We start from the raw sequence: 20,664 nt of genomic DNA, 5'->3' as shown, positions 1-20,664 counted from the left end.
GAACCCGCCCTCCAAGACCGCTGCGCCCTCTATCGGTCGGCCTTGTAACCGGTCTCTGCGAGGCCGCCTGCGTGACGCACGACCCACAGCGGACTTCCGAAAAAGGTTCGGCCCACAACAGCTGCGCTATTAAAAGAGAGAACGCAGAGGTCAGAGGTGGCACAACCCCGTAATAAGGCGTTATTACTTTTGTGCGCAAAACCATACCGAGACACGCGGATGCACGACAAATGAAACATTGATAAGTACTGCGCTGTGAAGGCTGAAGAATGCTTCAAGACAGCTGTCTTTCCGTTGCAGCAATGAAAGCATTCGGTAGCCATTTTAAAGAAAATCGCGACAATGGCCGGCAGAGACCAAAAAAAAAAAAAAAGGTGCCGCTGCGACGAGCAACTCACGGAGATTCGCTCTGTACTAACAATAACCATAGCTGTCCCAGTGTTTTTCGGGCACAAAGGAAAGCGAAGAAGCGGTTATATCTGCACGTTTTACAGAACACGAGTTTTGGTTGTGCGACTCCGGTTACACCCTTATAAAAAATTAAGAGCACTTCCACTACTGGGAAGATGGGAGACAAGCGAAGCTGTATTGGCGGATAACTATATTTAGTTATGTGGTGAGTCACTATATTGATCGAATGAAGACACACACACACATAAGTTCCTTAGAATTCTAAATTATTCCTCATATATTTTGTTTCCGGATAGTTTCGATTAAACAAATGTCACAGCCGTTTTCTGTGACCATACTTCCTCCGTAGACCCTACTGCCTCCGCAGAGGGGAATTCTGTAACAATTACAACTTCAGTACATGTGAACTAAGTAATTGCGACAAGCAAATGAAATTCGGCGTAATCATAGAGTCATCTTAACGGGAAATTTCAGTGAGTTTTATTCCAAATACAGTGGAATCTCGATAAATGGAAATCGGTTAAAACGGAACAAACTTCACAATTGGTTGGTTTTGTATTAAGGCAATGTAAAAAAAAATTCGTTAATCGGAACTCAAATTTTCCGACCACCGCGTAAACGGAACCAAAAACCGACTCGAAACAGCAACTATTTGGGCAAGCGAAGCGCAATCGCGGTACCCATCACTGTTCCCCCCCTCTCGTCCTGGATATTTTCCGGTTTCCGTATCCGGCGATTTCTGATTTTCTCTGAATTTGTGAGGGGTCTCTGACTTTGTCTCTAACGGTGTCTCTGACTCTCAATTCAAAGGCTGAAAAGTTTCTTCCAACGCGAAGAAGGTTCCGAACTGTTTCTGCGCAGCCTGTCCGGTATGGGTGATGCCCTTCAGAAAAAGCGGCTCCGAGAGCTAAGACGAACAAGCATCAAGCCGTTTTTCTCAAGCAAATAGATCAAAGTTCCCAGTGTATTTTACAGGGGGAATGAGTCAGTGGACTATTGACAATCTTTTTTATCCAGCAGTATACCAAGTTGAAAAAAAAAATGGCCGCGTATCTGCTCCTTTCGTTGTAAATGTCGTCAAAAGACGATAGTCTTTGTATACATTTGCCAAGGAAATGCCCCCCTTAACTTTCCCGCTCACCTCTCATGCTGTTCCTGTTCTGTCACGCTCATCCCAGGGTAAACACACTAAAGGTTTGCTCAAGGCGATTTGAATTTACCGCGTTCTACTGCTACAGGCCGGGTTCCTCGATGCCAGCGCTGCAGTACGGCGGAGACGCGCGTGAATCGAGGCAGCCGACTTCCTCGGCAGCCGGTAGCCGAGGTTTATAGAACCGCGTTGCCGTGCTCCACGTACGTTCCAAGCAGAACGTGGAACCGAGCTAACCTTTCGTTGATGTTGCCGCGTGATTTCTCATATGCCGCCAGAAGGTGGCGCGGGCAACAGCAGGCGGCGGTTTTCTGCAGTAGATGTAGATTATCATTTTCTATCGAAAAACCATGCATCCATGAATTTTTTTTAATGAAGGAACAGTAAATATCCCTTGTGTATTATTTTCGGTCCTATATTTGCGTAATGTCTTGTTCATATTCAGCAAAGTTGACAAGTATGAACATATAAACCGGGCTTAGACGCTCACATTTGGCTGTGAGTATATAAGACTCTTGCGCAGTATGCATTTTACTTTGGCCGGGTGGCTGAATCGAGTTACAGACAGACCGACAGACGGACATACAGACAGACAGACATACAGACAAAACAAAATTTCTGGGTTTAAGTAGCCCAAGAAAGACTATCGTCTTTAAAAAAACGTTCAATTGTCACTTTTCCGCAATAAAGTTTGCGCCCATAATTTACCGTTTTCCTCATTGCCTAGATTTCGCATATCGGGATCCGCTTCCGCGGAGACAAATTCCACGCACGCCCGCCGCGTCGGGACAAAGAGGCGTGAAGAGGATTGTACGATGCTGAATCTATTCTCTCTCTAAACGAAGCTCCCGATAAGCGGAACATATTTTCCCGGCTCCTAGAGGTTCCGTTTAGCGATAGTCCACTGTACATCTATACTAGATTGATAACTACAGAACATTTTACACTAGCTCGGTAATGAGCGCGTGCGATTCTTTGTCGACGCGTCCCGATAGACACGCATTTCCGGTCAGAACCTGGCGCAGCGTCGCTGTAAAAATCGGCTTGTACCTGTATTACAGTGCCAAGAATGCAAGTACAGCAAGCGCGGGTAGATGGAGGCGGATGTTACTTCTCGTCAGTTTCGGTTAGTTTTTAGAGCGCCTAAAATTAGCGGCCCCGGATAATTGGATTGGATTGGAAAAACTTTATTGATGACTGCAGTGCGCGCTTTCGCGCGTAGACTGGGCCTATGTCGTCCTCGTGGCGGGCGTGCGGCGCGGATCCCCGCTGGCCGTTGCCGGCTCCCCGGGTTCCTGCCTGGCCAGCGCCTCGAGGGCCTGCTGGACGGCCCATAGTTGTTCTTCTTGGTTGTTGCTCATCGTCGCGGCCTCTAGTCGCGGCGGTATGCGTCCTGATTTAGCCTCGTCTGGATTCTGCTACTCTTTCCCCCTTTTTTTTCTTTCGCCGCCTCTCCCCGCCAAACTAGTGGGCGCATGCGCGATAACTGTCACTGCTGCTGTTCGTGCAACGGCTGAAGGCAAGCCCAACGCGTGCGTTTTTAGATGCGACGCTGCGGAGCATCTCTTGCCGGCGGCCCTGTCCTGCGTGCGTCCGTCGTCCGCGTGCGCACAGCTGCGTCTCTCTCCTCCGCTCGCCTCCTCTCCTCTCTCCGATACCGAACACCCTCTCCCAACATCTGCGGTCGCGCTGCGCGCGGCTGCGCACTGTGCGCATGTGCAGTACTCTCTCTCTCCGCGGTCTCCTCTCCTTCAGGCGCGCTGCGCATAGAAGCGGAGTGCCGCGCTCCGGCCAGTCTCTCAGTCGACGGTCGTCCGCGCTTGCGCTTGCTCTCTTGCCGTACCCGACGATTGCTTGATGCGACGCCAATGGAACCCCCTTCAGCGTCGCATCACACCAGGGTTCCCGCGAGGGGAGGTGGGCGTAATTTTTAGTTACTAGGAGGATTCTCGTGTCTACTTTCTCGGGCATTATGGGGCAGAATGGCTGCCAAGAACACGAGAACGAATAGCAGCAAGAAGTACCTCTAGGTACCGAAAGGTGAGAAAGTCGCCCGTGAAGCTAAGGTGAACAACAAAAGTGGTGTCGTGCAAGGAGCTCTATAAACGTGCGTACTGTGCTTGATGACAACTTTCGCTATTTTGGATTATTAGATGCGACGCTCAGAGCATCTCTTGTCGGCGGCCCTGTCCTTCCTGCGTGCGTCCGTTGTTGTCCGCGTGCGTCCGTTGTTGTCCGCAGCCACACTCCCCCTCTCCTCTCCGATAGCGAACACTCTCTCGCGAGGGGCATTGGATTGGATTCGATTGGATTGGCTTGGCTTGGATTTGGATTGGATTGGATTAAAGTGGATTGTGTTGGATTGTGTTGCGTCATAGCCGCGGCACTCTCTCTCTCCGCGGTCTCCTCTCCTTCGGACGCGCTGCGCATATAACCGGTGTGCCGCTCCGGCGGCCTTTCGGTCGACGGTTGCTCTCCGCTTGCGCTTGAACCCCCCTCAGCGTCGCATCACACCAGGGTTCCCGCGAGGGGAGGTGGGCGTAATTTTGTACATAAGTGATTCTCGACGCACGTCGGCCGCATTTTTGTAACACGAATAAAGTATCCAAACCCGAATTAAGCTGGTGTTCTTACTATCCAAGCTACCTACGCCGGCATGGCCTTGTTGTGCGCAGGCCGCAGCGGGGCGGCGGCGGTGCCGGGAAGGGCAGGTGCAGACTAAATAATAGGTATGCCGAGGTTGAACGCAGTTAAACCAAGTTTGTCGAGTGATAGCTCGGTTTTCGCGCCGAGTGCGCGCGGTGAAAACGCGCAAAATTACACCGCAAGAAAAAACATTTCACCATCTTCCCGTAGGGGAACCCTGTGTAGTATGCGAAGCAGCCGTGAGGTCGACTCAAGTTCCCATTCGTTTCCCGTTCGATCACGGCGTTGCGGGAGAAGAATGAGGGGAGCGGAGCGCGCGGGCGCGTCATTTATACTTCGGAGCTACAGTGGCGCCCCCAGCGGAGTATGCAGCGGCTACCGTCGCGTCTCTAACCATAAGCTGTTTCGCATTATCGCGCGCGCAGCCGCAGGTGTTGCCATTCGTTGTGCAAATCCTGAAGAGGAGAGGAGCTTCGGAGAGGAGAGGAGCAATGCCTCGCATACTACTCAGGGTTCCCCTGCGGGAAGATGACGACGGTGGTTGAACGCGAAGCTATCTCGTGATGGATTCTTTGGTTGGCCAATTCCTAGGGGCATCCAGCTAGAATCATCATCAGCGGTGTCTGGCCAGGCATGCGCAGTGGGGGTGTGGACGCCGCACAACGGCGCCCACACAACGGCGGAGGGAACAGGATCGACCATAAGCTGCTTCGCATCTAAAAAAACAAACACTGTTCGGGCGGGGCAGTCGCTGGTGTAGGCACGAACGGGCAGTGAACTACCAGCGTCTGTAAGCTCTTGGAGCTCAGAACAGGCTTGCTGAAATTACAGAAGCAGTGCGTACGGCGCACATTCATCATCTATCGAAATATCCGGACGGTCGCAGGCTTCTCAGGCTTTTGAGGATCACCATACCGCTACGGAACTTTGAAGCTCTTTCTTTACCAACGACTGTTCAAGCGGCCATACTTGTTACCCGGCTACGTCCAACATGGGCCATGAGCCCGGATTTACAACCACAGAGAAGGCAAGCTCGCGTTCGGCAGCTAACCAAAACACTCCACAAGCAGTCCACCGTACGGTACACTGACGCCACGCCTTATGCCCAACAACCCAGCTGCTGCGCGGTCGCCTGCAACTATCCAGAGACCAACTTCACGGACTGCACCGTTCCGGCACCAAACTAGCGGCTGCTGAAGAATGCGCCATTATCATGGTTATAGAACGGATAACGGCCTCCGGAAGCCCAGGAACCATCGGCACGGACCATCAGGACGCCTATTACACAATATCGAATGGCCTTGGTAGCGTTCACACGCTAGAAGTATTACGCACGATCCACGACGGCCACCGGCACATGATGGGCTGGAGGGCAACAAGGCGGCACACGAGTGTGCTTGCGAATGCAGGAACCACGACCCATCTAATCGACCCGTCTCTCCCAGCTTCCACTGGTACCCGTTGCTCACATACAGCGACATTCTTCACCACGAACGTGAAACTGGTCACCAATACTCTAACCCCTCCCGCCACTTTACCCGACAACAGACCACCACACTCCGACTCCTACAAACTGCATAATACTTACTCACACCCCAGACTGTTTCACCGCATATACCCAGACACTAATACCAACCAATGTCCGAGATGCAAGACTGATAAAGCCACACTCGCACACATAACTTGGGCTTGCCCGAAGGCACCACCGACTTTCAGTAATAGTTTTCACGACTGGAAAGAAGCTCTGCACAGCAGCGACCCAGCTTCGGCTGGTCCGCTTGGCCCTGGAGGCGTCGGCACCGGTGGTCGCACTCACGAGGGCGCCGGGGGGAGGATCGGGGTGTGCGGGGCAAGGACAGGGGCGTTGGCCGGTCTCACACGGGCCACTAAGGTGAGGGAGCTGGGCAACATAGGCACTGGCTGAGGCCCACCGCTGAGAAACCAACGCCTTGGCTGCTGGGCCTACCACAAGGGGCTCAACAGAATAAAAGTATCTCTCTCTCTTCTTGTGTTAGTTAGGATGGCACGCGCTCTCACTCTGTCCCCTTGTGCCCCTTGGAACGAACGAGTTTTCACCCCGCAACCGCACGAGGCGCTGGCTTGACCTTGGCTGAGCGACATTAATTCCCTTCATCGCATCAATGAACTTTAGCTTGACACTACAAGGCGCTGACGGAACGAGGCGTTTTCTGGGTTTCTTCCTAGAGTACTGGCGCTTTCGCTCTAAAATGACGTCACAGTCACGAGGGGATGAAGGCATGACCTCGGAGCTGCGCCTTCTGGTGTTGTTGCCATGTCGGCTATCCACACGAATATTTTGACCATACTCGCCTGTCTTGGACAGGAATATGCCAGCACCCACAGTAACAGCTCGCCATTTGTAACGTTTCAATGACAAGCATACCTTTAGCCATTCACTTCTTTTCCAAATATGAAGAAAGGAAATAAATTACCATAAACTGTGCAAGCACACTAATGCAAGTGGTCTAAGAGACTTTCTATAGTTGGAATACCACTCATAGGGCCTCCCTTGAACAGCGAGAAGATCAGAAGATTCTTCTGCCGCCGGTACATAAGGCACATCCTGCCTTATCCAATCAAGCCAGTGAGTATAAAAAATAAATAAATGAACTGCTGGAACTGACTTTGCAGCTATCCTTCTCGGAAATTGAATTCACATGTCACTGATGACTTCGAACCCCTGACACACTGAAGGCCTATCGGATGATTGCGATATCGCAGAACGAATGACACTTGTAGCCAAGCATCACTTGGTGCATTACAGTCGTAATCAGCACTTGTCCACCAGGATCAAGCTAGCTCCCACCAAGATGTGACGAGGCTATTGAACAAGAATCAAACCTCCATCATTCATTACGCTTCGGATTTCTCACGTACGTCAAAGAAGGCGGGAAAGAGGGCATGTTGCGTATGTCCACCCGCTAACATCCTGCTCCCGAGCGTATCTCTCATCCAGTTGGAACCGTTCCATTTATACAGAGCTCAGCTTTTGTGCACTAGAATCTACAGCGCATAATAAACATTTACACAGCCACAATAAACATTCTACTTATTTTACAGGACAAAAGACCTTGAAAAAACAGTGCGTGCCTTATCACTGCTTGTCAGTGCCATCGTCAAGCTCAATCGTGCTTAAAGGGCGATTCATTAGCGCCGAGTGTAATTTATGAGCAGAAAACAATTGATTGATTCGTTTACTTCGGCAGGGCTGGTCCCGCCTTTTTGGTGTCCATCAACATCGCGACACTAAAGAAGAGATTAAAAAGAGAGAAAATAACGATCTCCCTTCCCCGCGCACAAACAGAATTATACGTTCTGTTTCCCCTGCGTCGTTCATATATAGTACATACGCGTCAACAAATCATGTATTGCCAAATCTCTTTTCCAGCAAGAATTCTTTTAGAATTTTGCTGTAAGCGCAAAGGCCGATTTATGCAGTTTATCAGGTAGGCGCAAGGGCCGGTTCATCAGATAGGCGCACCTGAAGTACTGCTGCAAAAGGGCTTAAGTTTGGCTCACGCAACAAGAAATCCAACCAGTAGAAATATGTTGGTCAAAATTACAGCCGTTCCATCGGTGGCTACAGATTGGTGACAAAAACGCTTCAAATACTTTTGCAACCTTCGCCTTATTGACGTTAGAGACACTACTTTTCTTACTTTCTGTATGCTCTTCATAGTCCAACCGCGTCTGTTTGACGCATCTAGGCGCCAGAACTTGCCGCTGCAGCCGACTATATGCACTTAGGAAAGTACAAGCGAGACTATAAAATAAAATAATAAATATTGTGGAATGAGGCGTCTGGGAGAAAACTGGGGAGCTGCAACAATATGCGAAGGGAGTGCCACGCAGCAGGCTCGCTCTAAGCAGTTAGTTAAGCGAAGCAGCAACATTGCTCTTTCCAAGCACCGGAGGCCCTAAAAGGCAGGCGCCCAGCACTTTCCGGAAACCACCGCGTAGTGTATACAAAGACACCGCTTCGGGAAGGCCGCGTGCCGGTAAGAATAATCCGGAGAGCCTCTTACGCGAAATGGTTTGTAGTAGTAGGGATGCAGCAGCAAACAAATTGGGGATACACTGTTAAGACGGCCCGTGAGGCACACCATTGTTGGAGTAGAAGCGGAGCGAACGTCCTGCCTGGCGGTGGCGTTGGCTTTACGCTTTTCTCGGCCGACGTCTTAAGAAGTTGGACGCAGCCGCCGAGCTGGTGCCCAAAATGTGCGCCATAAAGAACCGCCCTAAAGAACCGTGTGGTGACACAGGTGCGCCGCTTTTGCTTCTCATCCCCGCTGGAGACTGTATTAACGGCCGTTCCGCGCTGTGCGGCGAAGCTGCCCTATTTAGTATTTATAGCCTGGCTTATACGGCCAGGAGAAGCACTCGTAGTGCGAAGGCTTTCAGCTCATACGGCAACGAGGAAATAAATGCGCAAAAATTGCCAAATGAGGCACACGTGCTTCATGACTGTGTTATCGCACCCACTGGGCCATTCATAACGCGCTGTGTAAGAAGCACTGGCGCTCGCCGTTAAGTTCTTAACTTGCCGGGCACACCCGCGGTCTCGTTTGTTTTTGCGAAAATACGGGAGTTGCATTTTGCTCGGGAGAAAAAAATGTTACCAAGAGAGCCAAATGTTCAGGGCGGTAATGTGTTCAGTTACCTCACATGTTCCAGACTGTAACAGATATTCGTACTCGGCGCTACGGAATGATACCATTATTTAATCTGCAAGCCTTTCCTTTTGTATTTGTTTTTTTTATAAGTGCTAGCGTCCCGCCCGGTTTCGACTTCGGCATCATCATGATCACATAATAGGTATAGAGCTCCATTTTGGGCACCTTCAGTCGAACATTTCCGACTGTACCCAGATTTCGGCGCACGTTAAAGGTCCCCAGGTGGTCAAAATTGATTGATTGTAGGGTTTAACGCGCCGACGCAACGCAGGCGATGAGGCGCGCCGTAGTGGAGGGCTCCGGATTAATTTTGACCACCTGGGGATCTTTATCGTGCGCCGAAATCTCGTACACACGGACGTTTTTACTTTTCGCCTCCATCAGAAAAGCGGCCGCCGCGGCCGGGAATCGAACCCGCGACCTCGTGCTCAGCAGCGCAACGCCTTAGCCACTGAGCCACCGCGGCGGGTGGTGGTCAAAATTAATCCGGAGCCCTCCAGTACGGCGCTCCTCATCGCCTGTCTATAGCGTCGGCGCTTTAAACTTCCTAACTAATCAATCAAAACGTTCTGAAGGAGCTGAAAAGCGCAAAATTGGACACGAAACGACCACACGGTACTGATTTACAACAGCTTATTTTTCGACGTTCGGGAACATATATACCTTCCCGGGAAAAAATACAAGGAAAAATGGCAGCATCTCCCGCCTCGGTGGATGATGGCGAAGGTGCGGAATAAAGGGGGCTCGAAATGACATCCAAGTTGCGCCCCGAGTGACATCCGATTTTCGCCCCGACCGTCATTCGATTTGAGCCGTGAGTTGCACCTTGATTATTCCCTAAATGAAACTGAAACTCACGGCTCATATCGAATTTCGCTTGATGGTGGTGTGCGTACGGATGAACGCGGACGGACATTGGAAGGTCCTAAGGTGGTACTCCGCACCGTTACAGACGAGGGAGTAAGCCGTTTGACTCTCGATTATAAACTCACGGTCGTAGCCCAATTAAGGAAATAAAAAAGAAAAAAAACACGGTCGTATCAAGCTGTGCTATGATCGGTGCAGTACCCAGCTTATCGTCAATCGTATTCTGTCTAAGCCGATTGCGATCAAGTCGTCTGTCAGACAAGGCTGCCCCCTGTCACCGTTGCTGTTTGCATTGTATCTCGAGCCTCTTTGTCTCAGCATTCACCAGAGTCAGAGTGAAAGGTTTTTGTTTAGAATCGTGCGAAGTTAAGGTGCTTGCTTATGCAGATGATATAGCGTATTTTTGCGCTGACAAAAGGAGTGTCCAGGAAGTCCTTACAGTGACTAGGCAGTTCTGCGATGTGTCTGGAGCGGATGTTAATATGGAAAAAACTAAGGGATTTTGGATCGGACAATGGGAAACGAAACCATCCAGATTCGCTGGTATTATTTGGAATAGCGCCCCACTTTAGTACCTCGGCGTGCCGTTACATCAAATACGGAACACAGGGCCTCATTGGTCATCAGCGCTCACGCAAGTTAAGAGCGCATCGCAGGCATGGAATGGGCGAGACCTCTCTGTGTTTGCACGTGCAAGAGTGTGTAACGTCTTCCTTGCCAAAAAGCTCCGTTATGTGCTTCAAGTGATTCACTGTGCGCGAGCAAAAGTTCAGGCCCTACATAGAGTTTTTGCAAAATTTGTGTGGGGTTCTCAATGGGAAGCTATGCGCAGGGACAACTTGTTTCTTCTTTTAAAGGCAGGGGGTGTTGGGCTCATGCATTTGTTTGTGCACCAACTTGTGTCTCGTTTTTTCTTCTACAAATTGGTTGATCACCCACTTTTACTAACTGCACTTCAGCAGCGCATAAGTTTCCATTTGCCTTTTTTGCTTGTATGTACGGGCGAAGTCAATACGAAGCATCCATGGGGATTTCTCAAAGAGGTCGTGGAGTCATTTAACTTTCTTACCGCGCAGTTTTCCTTGGAATATATCTGTTCAGCATGTCAAGGAAAACTATAACGAACACTCTTATTGAAAGTCTATTCCCGGTGCCTGTTTATCGCCAGCCTTACTTAGGCCACCAGAAAAGCAATGTTTTAAAACGTGTAATGAGCATGTGTATCCCGCCAAATGCAAACACATTTTTCTTCAAGCTTCATTCTTCTACACTCCCAGTTAAGACATGGCTGCGCGAAAAAGGAATGTCTATTCCTTGGTCGGACAATTGTCGCCTCTGTAATCAACCAGAGACAATTGATCATTGTTTTGTGTTGTGCCGGGACGCTGTGTTCTTCTGGGACATTTGCAGCGGACACTAAAAAAGGACATTGACATCAGCCCGTACACCATTCGCTTCCTGCCATTTGAAGATGTTAATCGGGTGCCATATGACGTTTTCGTTCTCCTAGGATTGTTTAGCTTGTGGAAGTGCCGCATGACTCATCGGCATGCGGAACCCCCTAGGCCGACCAAGTGCATTTTAGATGCAAAGCACCTCTTGATCGGGGCTATGTCCGTTGTCCTTTCGGCGTCCGTCCGCACCTCTCCTCCTCTCCACGCCAGCTGTGATAACGTCACTCTCTCCCCTCCTCCTCTCCACACCACCTGTGTGCGCTGCTCCTCCTCTCCCCCTCTCCACTCCATCTGCTCTATATAACGTCACTATCTCCTCTCCCCAACAGCTGTGCGCGCTGCTCCTCCTCTCCCCTCCTCGCCACTTCAGATAAACCAGGTCCGCGCCGCTGCTCCCTTCAGTTGCTGCTTCGGTCTGCGCCGTCCAATGAGCTGACAATGGATGCCAACGATTCTGGCAGAGACCCGCCGCGGTGGCTCAGTGGCTAAGGCGTTACGCTGCTGAGCACGAGGTCACGGGTTCGATTCCCTGCCGCGGCGGCCGCTTTTCTGGTGGAGGCGAAAAGCAAAAAAATTACACCATTTTCCCACGTGGGAACCCTGAGGAGATGCAAAGCATCTCGAGTTTGCACGGCTTTGCATCTCCTCAGGGTTCCCACGTGGGAAGATGGTGTAATTTTTCGGGAACAGCGGCGTTGGTGCGGAGCGTTTATGCTGCGTAGAGTGATCCACCAGAGTGGCTGCCTCTTTTGAATGCGTGCGTTTGCTTGCCTGAGTTTTGATCTTTGTTCGACTGATGTCCTTGCCCTTTGCTGTCTGTTAGTGTTTATATTGTGTGTTAAGTGCCTTGTCTTTTGAAGTTTTCTAAAATTTCCATGCATTAAAGAAAAAAAAAGCCCAATGGGTAAGAGGCCTGACACTAACTGTGTCTGGTCTACCAGCCGCAGGTTCGAATCCTGCCGGTGCTTGTGTGTGTGTTTTTTTTTTTTTTTTGCGATTGTAAATGTTATGCGCACGGACGCGGACGGACATTGTGCGGTCCTAAGTTACTCCGCGCATATAAAGCAAGTCCAACATGACTGTGTCCCTTATCACCAACATTCGTCACTCAGCACACACCGCTTTGAGCCACAAACACGTGCTGCACTAACTTAAGCCCGTTCTACATGGCGCAATTTTCCCTGCGAATTTGCAGATACGTCACTTCTCGTGCGGCAAAACGACCTTTTTTCGTTGCCGCGGCAAATGCCAAACGTTTGCAACGGTCAAGCATTCCCGCGAACGCCGCTCGTGCGGTGTAGAGGGGCCGGACCTGAGGCCAATAGAAACACAGCTAGCTGAAGGTCACGGACTTACCATGAGCCCGCTTGGAAACCAGATGGCGTTGCCTGTATAAGCATGGCATAAGCGCGGGCGCACCGAAACAAGCGCACGTGCGTTCCACAACACCACGAAGTCGCGCTCCGTTTTCAACGAACGCTTATTCGGCGAAGTGAAAAATAAGAAAGACAGCTAGGAGGCCGAGCTAGGCGGCCACGTAAGCAAGAAGAATTCACGCAGCTTTAAGGTACACAGTACAGTGGTATAAACGCAATAAGAAAGGAGGCGCCCATTCGGGGTGCGAAGGAGAAGAAAAATTCCCGCGCCTTCCCGCGAGGGGAACACGAGTAAATGCAGAGCATTGGGGCCTCAGTACTGGTTGAAAGCAGTGTTGCTTCCATCGCTTCCGTGATGCTGGAGTAGCAGACACGAGTAAACGTGGGAGCGAACGTCAACCAAGGAAGGAAGGAGCAACGCAGTGACGGAAGCACGAGCGACCGCTAGCCGCTTTATATTTGCAGCGCGCGCAGTAGAGGGAGAGCAGTACGGGGGGGAGAGCGCGCATGCGCAAGCAGCGCGCGCCCTTCCACGCCCCACCGCGCTGCTATCACGCACCTGTTACGCCGAGACCGCGACGGAGCGAACGGGCTGACTACGACGCATGCGCGCGCCAGCGGCTGTTGAGAGAGAGGAGGGAAGCAGGAGAGGCACACCTGCTGCGGACGCGGAGCTGTGGACGCCGTCCGACGCAGGAAGAGGCGAGGCTAAGAAATGCTCTGCATTTAAAATTCAGTTGAGTTTTCCCGCGTTCGCTTAGCGGTCGCCATCTGTTGACACCTTCGGCAACTACGCGTCCCCCGTAGGAGCAGGTGTCATCTATACCTATAAACACCCCCCTCGCGAGGGGCACGATCAAATGCAGAGCATTTCCGGGGGCGCACGACGTTAAGTAGTTTGCGTTACGTTAATGTTGTTGCACTTGTGGCAACTGCTGACGAGAGAGCGCTCGTCAGCAGTAATTTGAATGAGTCAACGATATAAGGCGCGTTCGTAGCGTCCCATTCTGTGTCGGCTTTGTGGCGCAGTGGGTAGAGCACCGTGCACATTGCGTTCCGCCCGCAGGGGCGAGGGATCGAAACCGGGCGCCGGATAGTATTTTCTTTTATATAGTGTAGGGGGAGGAGTGCGGACAACGACGGTGCGGACTACGACGGGACAACGCGGGTGACATCGTGAGTTACTGAAATGCTCTGCATTTAAAAGGCCCTATATGTGGAATACGGAAGAACCCAAGCACAGAAGAACCCAAGAAGAACCATCCGAGGTATACCGAGGTGTGCTAGGCAGGCATCATGGATTTTCTTACTAGTATATCCACTAGAGAGGAATCTGGCGCTAGCGTCTATGCGATTCACATCAAGGCCGTCTGTGTCGTTCTGGGCCGCCATTAAGCCGTGTGCTCGCCTTAGTTTCATCATTGGCTTGAATTTAAACGTTTTAGTGGGCGTAAATTTAAGTACAATGCCATAAAAAAGCAAAAATTAGTGTGTATTTAATATTTATAAAATAAAACACGCTGTTTCAAAGCGAAAAATATAAAAAATAAAGCATGTCCTTTTAACTGAAAGTCTGCCAGAACGGTTATGCCTAATATTCTGCAGACCAAGCTGGTAGTTAAAAATAATGTAAAGTTTTTGGAAAAACTTATTAAAGACTTTTACTTTGCAAACATTTCAAATATTAAATTGTTTGAAAAGTTCAGAACGGTTTTATGCGCGTACCTATGAAAACATCACCTTTGCGGTGTTTTCGTTCATGTTTTCGTAACCGACCATCTCTACAACTTTCGCGGCAGTCAAGATGTCCGGGCGCTGTTAACATATGTACTGCTACCGCAAAAAAGAACCGGGAAGCGCACTCTACTTTCCATAAATTAACACGTTTTTGTTTTTTTGTTTTTTTTTGCGAAAGATTGCCCTATGGCATAAGAAAAACTTTTCGTGTGTACAACACTGCACCCGTAACGCGCAGAAATCCAAGAAGAGACCGGTGCTGGGGCCCCCATATCCAGCGCTTGAGATCTGGGGGTCCGCCAGGATGGAGCCCTGTGCCTCAGAGGTGTTGCGTTCGAACGTCTCTAAGGCCTGGGCACGTCCACAGCAAATGTTCAACATCAGCTTCTGACGCAGGAAGCACACAGAAGGGGCAAGTGTCCCCAAACGGCGCGTGATAACGGGCAGGCCAAGCGTGGATAACTAACTGCTGGGGATAACGCCACCCCTACCCCAAAGCCTCCGCAGCACGACCTCCTCACAACGAGCGAGCCACTGGGGAGGTCAGTTCCACGCTTAGGAAGTAAAGCACGCGTGGCGCGACGGAGGGTTTCCTTTTCCACCAGCAGTTCTTCTATTGTAGATACTGGGAGAAGTGATAGGGGCCGTGGGAGGTCCCTGTGGCAGACGCGATCCGCCGCTGTGTGGGCAGGACGCATGTCCCGGCGAATCCACAAAACGCGGACAGGGCATGGATAAGTGTCCATAATTTCGTGAATGCGTGCGCCCAGGCTTGTATAACGCGCAACTCGACGCAAATCCCGAATCGCTGCCCTTGAGTCAGCATAAAGTTCCATCTTGTCCCCAGTAGTCAAAGTCGATGCAAGCGCCCGCAGGCCATCCCAAATGGCAGTATGTTCTGCTAGCAGGCTTGGGAGTGCACGGAGTGACTCGTACGCACAGGGTAAGACGGACACGTCAATGCCACGGTGACGAAGCAGTCGTGTGCCCCGGCACCACAAAAGCCTGAACTACAAGCGGTTGTGTCTCAGCGCGCAGTCAGGGACATGAAGGACGGCATCTGGAGGCTTGTGAAGGTCCGAGGTACGGACGAGTTGCCAGAGTCTTGTTGTCCGACACCTGACGGTACAGCCAGGGCGGCCTTGCAGCGGAAAAGGCTGGCAACGTATTCGGCGACTGACCCATGTACGCGACGAGAGCTGCTGTCTCTGGAACCAGTCCACGTTTCAGCAGGCGTGCGGAACGACGCCGATGAATGAGTTCATCTAGTGTGCTTAGCTGGGCTTCTATACTGGAGGCTGTGAAATTGGTGTTAGGCGGGGGAGGCAAGTAATAGTGCGCATGGCGGCCCTGTTAATAGCCTCCAGCCGGCCCCAGTCCCCTTGCGTGATGTGCTGGAATTGTGCCTGGTACACGAGCCTTGGCTGTAGTACGGAGCGCACTAGAAGAGGGCAATCGTCCAGCAAGCCCCGCCATACTTCTGAGAGATGCGACGAACAAGGTGAAACATTTGTCCGGCTTTCTGTCGAGCAGTAAGCTGCAGCAGAAGCCGCTTCTTCCGTTTTAGTTATCCCCATCTAAGCTCGTAAAAAAGGTCGATTTTTACAACGCACTTAAGAAATGCCTCAAATAAATCCTGTATCCACTCTATGCCAGACGGTTTCAGTAAGCAGATGAACAGTCTTCAGATAGCGGGGTACGCTAAACAGCTGCTATCATCCGTAGCAGAATCTTCTCTCTACAGAAATTGAAAAGAAACACGCAGGTCAGCCGACAAGTATCAGAACGAAGCAGAAGCGAAAAACTAACCTTGATTGCCTACATGCATCGAATTGCACATAATTTGAATAGATAAGTAAACGCGCTAACATAAAAGTGGTATTTTCTGCCCGTAATAAATTGTCAGCCATCCATTCAAAAGTTAACAACACAGCAAGAACACCGCAGTCTTGCTCCATAAAGCACGTAAACCAGTTCGTGAACTGAGTAGAAGACGTAGTCTGTTCGGTTCCGCTGTCCTGTGGAAAAAAATATCTTGGGCAAGCAGGCAGGTGCTTAAATGACGTACAAAAAGAGCACCACTACAACGTACACAAGGCGATCAGTGGCCACCTAGGCCTCCACTGCAGGGATTGCGGATGCTGCCCTATTTTTTCTGATGCAATTGTTATAGCGAAAACTAAACTACTATGGAAATAATTGAAGCCGCGGAAATCGTATACCTAAAATAAAACTGCTTTAGCATGCCCTCTCCGACCTCTACCAAAAAGAGATATATTTTTTGACCCTGCATGCAGCACGTGTTTGTGGCGCAAAGCGGTTTGTGCTGAGTGAAGAGTGTTGGTGATAAGGGAAACAATCATGTTAGTCTTGCTGCTCCTTGTATTTTTTTACTGTGGAGGTATATAGGGTGATCAAAGTTAAGACGACAGATTTTTTAAAGATTAGACGCTTAGACGTACGTGAAGACCACCGCTACAGTGGAGTTGTGGGGCAAAGGGGACCTAGATGTAGGTGGTACTTATTGATGTCGGTGACTTAATTACCTAAAACAGAATAATTAACTTTTTAGTGGCTGCAGTAAGCAGGCATGTTTGTATTTAAGAGCTCGGCGCAATCGTGTTTAGACGCAATTTCGTTTGGCAGAATTCTCTAGCGCATCCGTACACCGAGATGTCGAACTGCGAAGTTTAATTGCCGTTCGCATGATTACGCATGCTAGACAGCGACGACCGGCGCAAATCTCCTACCTTTGAGGCTTAATAAAACTAATGATCAGATAAACAAGTTCGATCACCTAAAAATCCAAGGTTAATTGACGTTTCGATTTCATCCATTGATTAATCAAATTCTTATAACCGATAACAATGAATAATATATAAAAATAATTCAACTGCTCCTTAATTCCCCGTAACAACAGAGGACATATCAACAGGTACTTGACAAAAATGAGGCTTGATAAAATTGTTAATCAAATAAATAACTTCGAAAATAGTTTCTTTCAATCAATCAATCAATCAATCAATCAATCAATCAATCAATCAATCAATCAATCAATCAATCAATCAATCAATCAAGCAGTATTACACTATCAGTGATTAAAAATAAATACTAATTTAGGTGATGCTAAAATTCATACTCCCACTCTTGTGTAGTCGCTTCGATTTATCATACGTGGAGACTTCGGACCCCAAGCTTTGTTCGCGCACGTGGTCGGGCCTAGCCCGGTTTGTGGAGTGGCCTTCTCGACAAGGGGCATGGTCACGTGGGCGCTAGCTCACTTTTTGTGCGTGCGTGGCTCGCCGTTGCCACTGTAGCATGTGAAAAGTGAACGATATCGCGGGATGGCGAGCTCTCGTTGGTCTCGTCCCGCACTTTCTGTCACGAAGGGACCCTCCGTCCCAGTGAGCTAAGTGCGGACACGCGCTGCTGGTGAAATCCTCCCTATTTTGTGGCTCGTGCAGGGTCACTACTCGAATATTCGGTCGGTGCAGGTTTCTCGGGGTACGTAGTCCCCGAGGACACGATGGCGAGGAGCCTAAGCCTGCGTACGAGTTAGCAATCCAGCGGGGCGTTCTGTCTCCGCTGTGAGAGACGATCCTACTGTTGTTTATCACGTGTAGTACATCTGTGGAAATAAAGGCAGATTTTGCTGCCCATGAGTTGGAGTCTGGGTGCTTGAACTCGTGCATGAGTCTTCGCACAGCGCGGCTACGTCGGTCGTACGGCGCGGTAGTTTTGACAATAGTGTAGCTAGCGGGGATCGCTCGTAAGCTAGCTCACACATGATAACATCGCAACGGCACTTGAGCTAGTGCTTATCACAGCCTACAACAAATCAACGAATGACTCATCCGATGGGCAACATGTTGCCGTTTTTTACTGCGCGCCATGTGCAATTAGGGCGGAACACGTATAGGTAGGATGTGTAGCCCAGCTAATATTTCTGCAACAAGTAAAACAACCTGGAAATGTTTTTTTTTTTTTTTTTGGGGGGGGGGGGGCGGGACAAATATCTTGAATGCTCTCGAACCTTGCACGGAGGTTCGAATTTTACGGTCTATTTTTATAGAATAAAATACGCGATAACGACGCCAAGTTTTATTTTGGCGAACTAAAAGTTCCTCGGTGCACTTAAGTCTGCTTACGTGCTTTGAATGCGAAAGCTTAGGTATACTTATATATATGTGTGTTTCTTCGCTTTGGCTTCTTTGTCTTTTGGCACGAATTGCTGTGACAGGACGACTGACGGCACTTCACGCCACTGCTTCTCCAGAATCAGAGTTCTCCGTGGCTGGGCCACACCTCTTAAACTCACGTGCCGTCGCGGTCACCTGTCACTGGATATGAAGCGTGGTGGTAACGCACTCGGATGGTACTCTGGAGACGGGGGATCAATTTCCATACGAATGCAAATGTGTTGTATACTTTTTAGTATGGTGGCCATTTTCTGCACCGCGCAACAACAAAGCCGGTGTCTTCGAGCAACAACAACAAAGTTAGTCTTCACCTTAAAAACCTGTCTTCCTCTATGGGCAAAAAACAACTAAGCCTTCTAGTTTCTTCTTTCACGCGTGCTTTTGTATAAAAAACACCGTTACGGCATATTTCGCGCTTACAAGTCAAACTCGCTTATTTTACTAGATAAAAAACACAAAAAAGACTGTTGCCGTCTGTATTATTGCTAAACAAAAGATGCCATAAAATATGAGCTTCGAGCAAAAGTTCCGTGCAAAAGAGCCTGCGGTTTTTCCGGGAAAATCGTTTAAATTGGCTCATTTATTGTTGAAACGCTTTGTATGCGTTCATACGCTCTCACAGCACGTAAGCCGGGAATGCAAGCAACTGTGAAAATTGATGGTACGCTTTCCTTAACAGGCCGCCCGCTACATTCGGATATTGAACCTGGAGAGCCGGGCCCATCAGCGCGGGAAAAAGGCAGATGCTGAAACTCACACGCTTCAGTTAACAGCAAAATGGTTCATTCTGCAAGGTTAAACTTTGATCTCAGCAGCGCTCCTCCGGAAGCCGCATGAGCAGTTTCAGTGCTCAACGAAACGGTCCGTTGTCTGGATAACAAACTCCCAATGTGCGTCTTTTTTTAAAGTCGCTTCCTTGTTTTCTTTATTTGTCAGGACCCTCCGAATCCGCGCACTCCCATACCACAAACACGCACAAATATTTAAAAACAAATGTGGAAAAGAAAGCAGCAGCACATACATCTCGCTTTCGGGCCTCTCAGCGCGGATCGTTTCCTTCGAATAAAGGCCGCAGAAACAAAGGCGGTGCTGCATCAGCCGCTTGTTCTCCCGCCCGTGGCTCCGAGAGCACGTCGGTTTCTAAACTTGCGAAATCCTGCCGAGGGGTACCAGCCTTCGGGGCTCGGCATAATTGAAGCCCGCCGAAGTGCCACAGATCATACGCTGCCCCAGAGTCACAGCTGCTGAAACGGCGGGTGAGGGGCTCTAAACGAGAAATGTGACCCGGAGGAACCGCGCGAAAGAGGCAATTTCACACACACACAAAAAGCTGGCGGAAAAGCGCTCCCTATAAAAAACCGGGCCTGTGCAGCGGTGGTTTTGGCTTTAATTGACGTAGGGAAGCCTGCATGGCAGAGGTAACCTCCCAAAAAATGTTATATGAAATTTAGGCGATAGTATAAGAACAGCAGTGAGTGTGAAGAAAAAGATGGGGCAATTACGCCAGCGTTCAAGAAGAGAGATAAATGCGGCGACAGCTGTTGGTTACGACTCGTCACAATTAGCCCTAAGAAACGGAGTGCTCATTTGCCGATTCCAGATTTCAACGATTAGCCTAAACACAATTGGGCCCGCTCACATGTTACTAAATTCCTGATGTTGGCTTTTTTTTTATTCGCAGTCGTTTCGCATAACGAGCCGGAACGCTTGGAGTATTATTGTCTCTCGTTTTCGGGTTTTACGTTTAAATTCCACTCATAAAATTTGGAGCTATACTGAAAGTGCCAGAGCAGGCAGAAATTCACAAAGCCGTACGCACGCAAAATAACGTAACAGCAGCTTGTGTTTGGCCTGCAGCCGTGCTGGGTCCTCACCCCGTGAAAAGCCCAACGATAACCATGGCGCCAAGTAATCGGAAACTGTACTTACGACTTCGTGCGCGCTGTGTGAAGCTAGGTGCTACGTCTCTGTTTAACGTTGATTATGGGGAAATTGATTTTTTTAAAAATAAAACCAACAAGTTAGTATGCTTCACTCTAAGGCGATCCCGTGGTTCAACTTCACCGCGATGCACTAGAGTGGCCAATTCATGCCGCCCACAAAGCAAACTTATGCAATGATAGCAACGTG

At 49.7% G+C, this 20,664-nt stretch overlaps 1 protein-coding gene across 3 annotated transcripts in view; it reads right to left on the bottom strand.

Annotated features, from left to right (window-relative positions):
• Positions 1-20,664, bottom strand: part of LOC144155094 (uncharacterized) — a 303,882-nt gene that overhangs the window by 35,657 nt on the left and 247,561 nt on the right. The gene's annotated exons all lie outside the window — the stretch shown is intronic.

Source organism: Haemaphysalis longicornis, unplaced genomic scaffold, assembly GCF_048455015.1.
Source record: "Haemaphysalis longicornis isolate Haplotype H1 unplaced genomic scaffold, Haemaphysalis longicornis Haplotype H1 scaffold_1, whole genome shotgun sequence".
Lineage (NCBI taxonomy): Eukaryota > Metazoa > Arthropoda > Arachnida > Ixodida > Ixodidae > Haemaphysalis > Haemaphysalis longicornis.
This window is presented reverse-complemented; position numbering and strand designations above follow the sequence as displayed.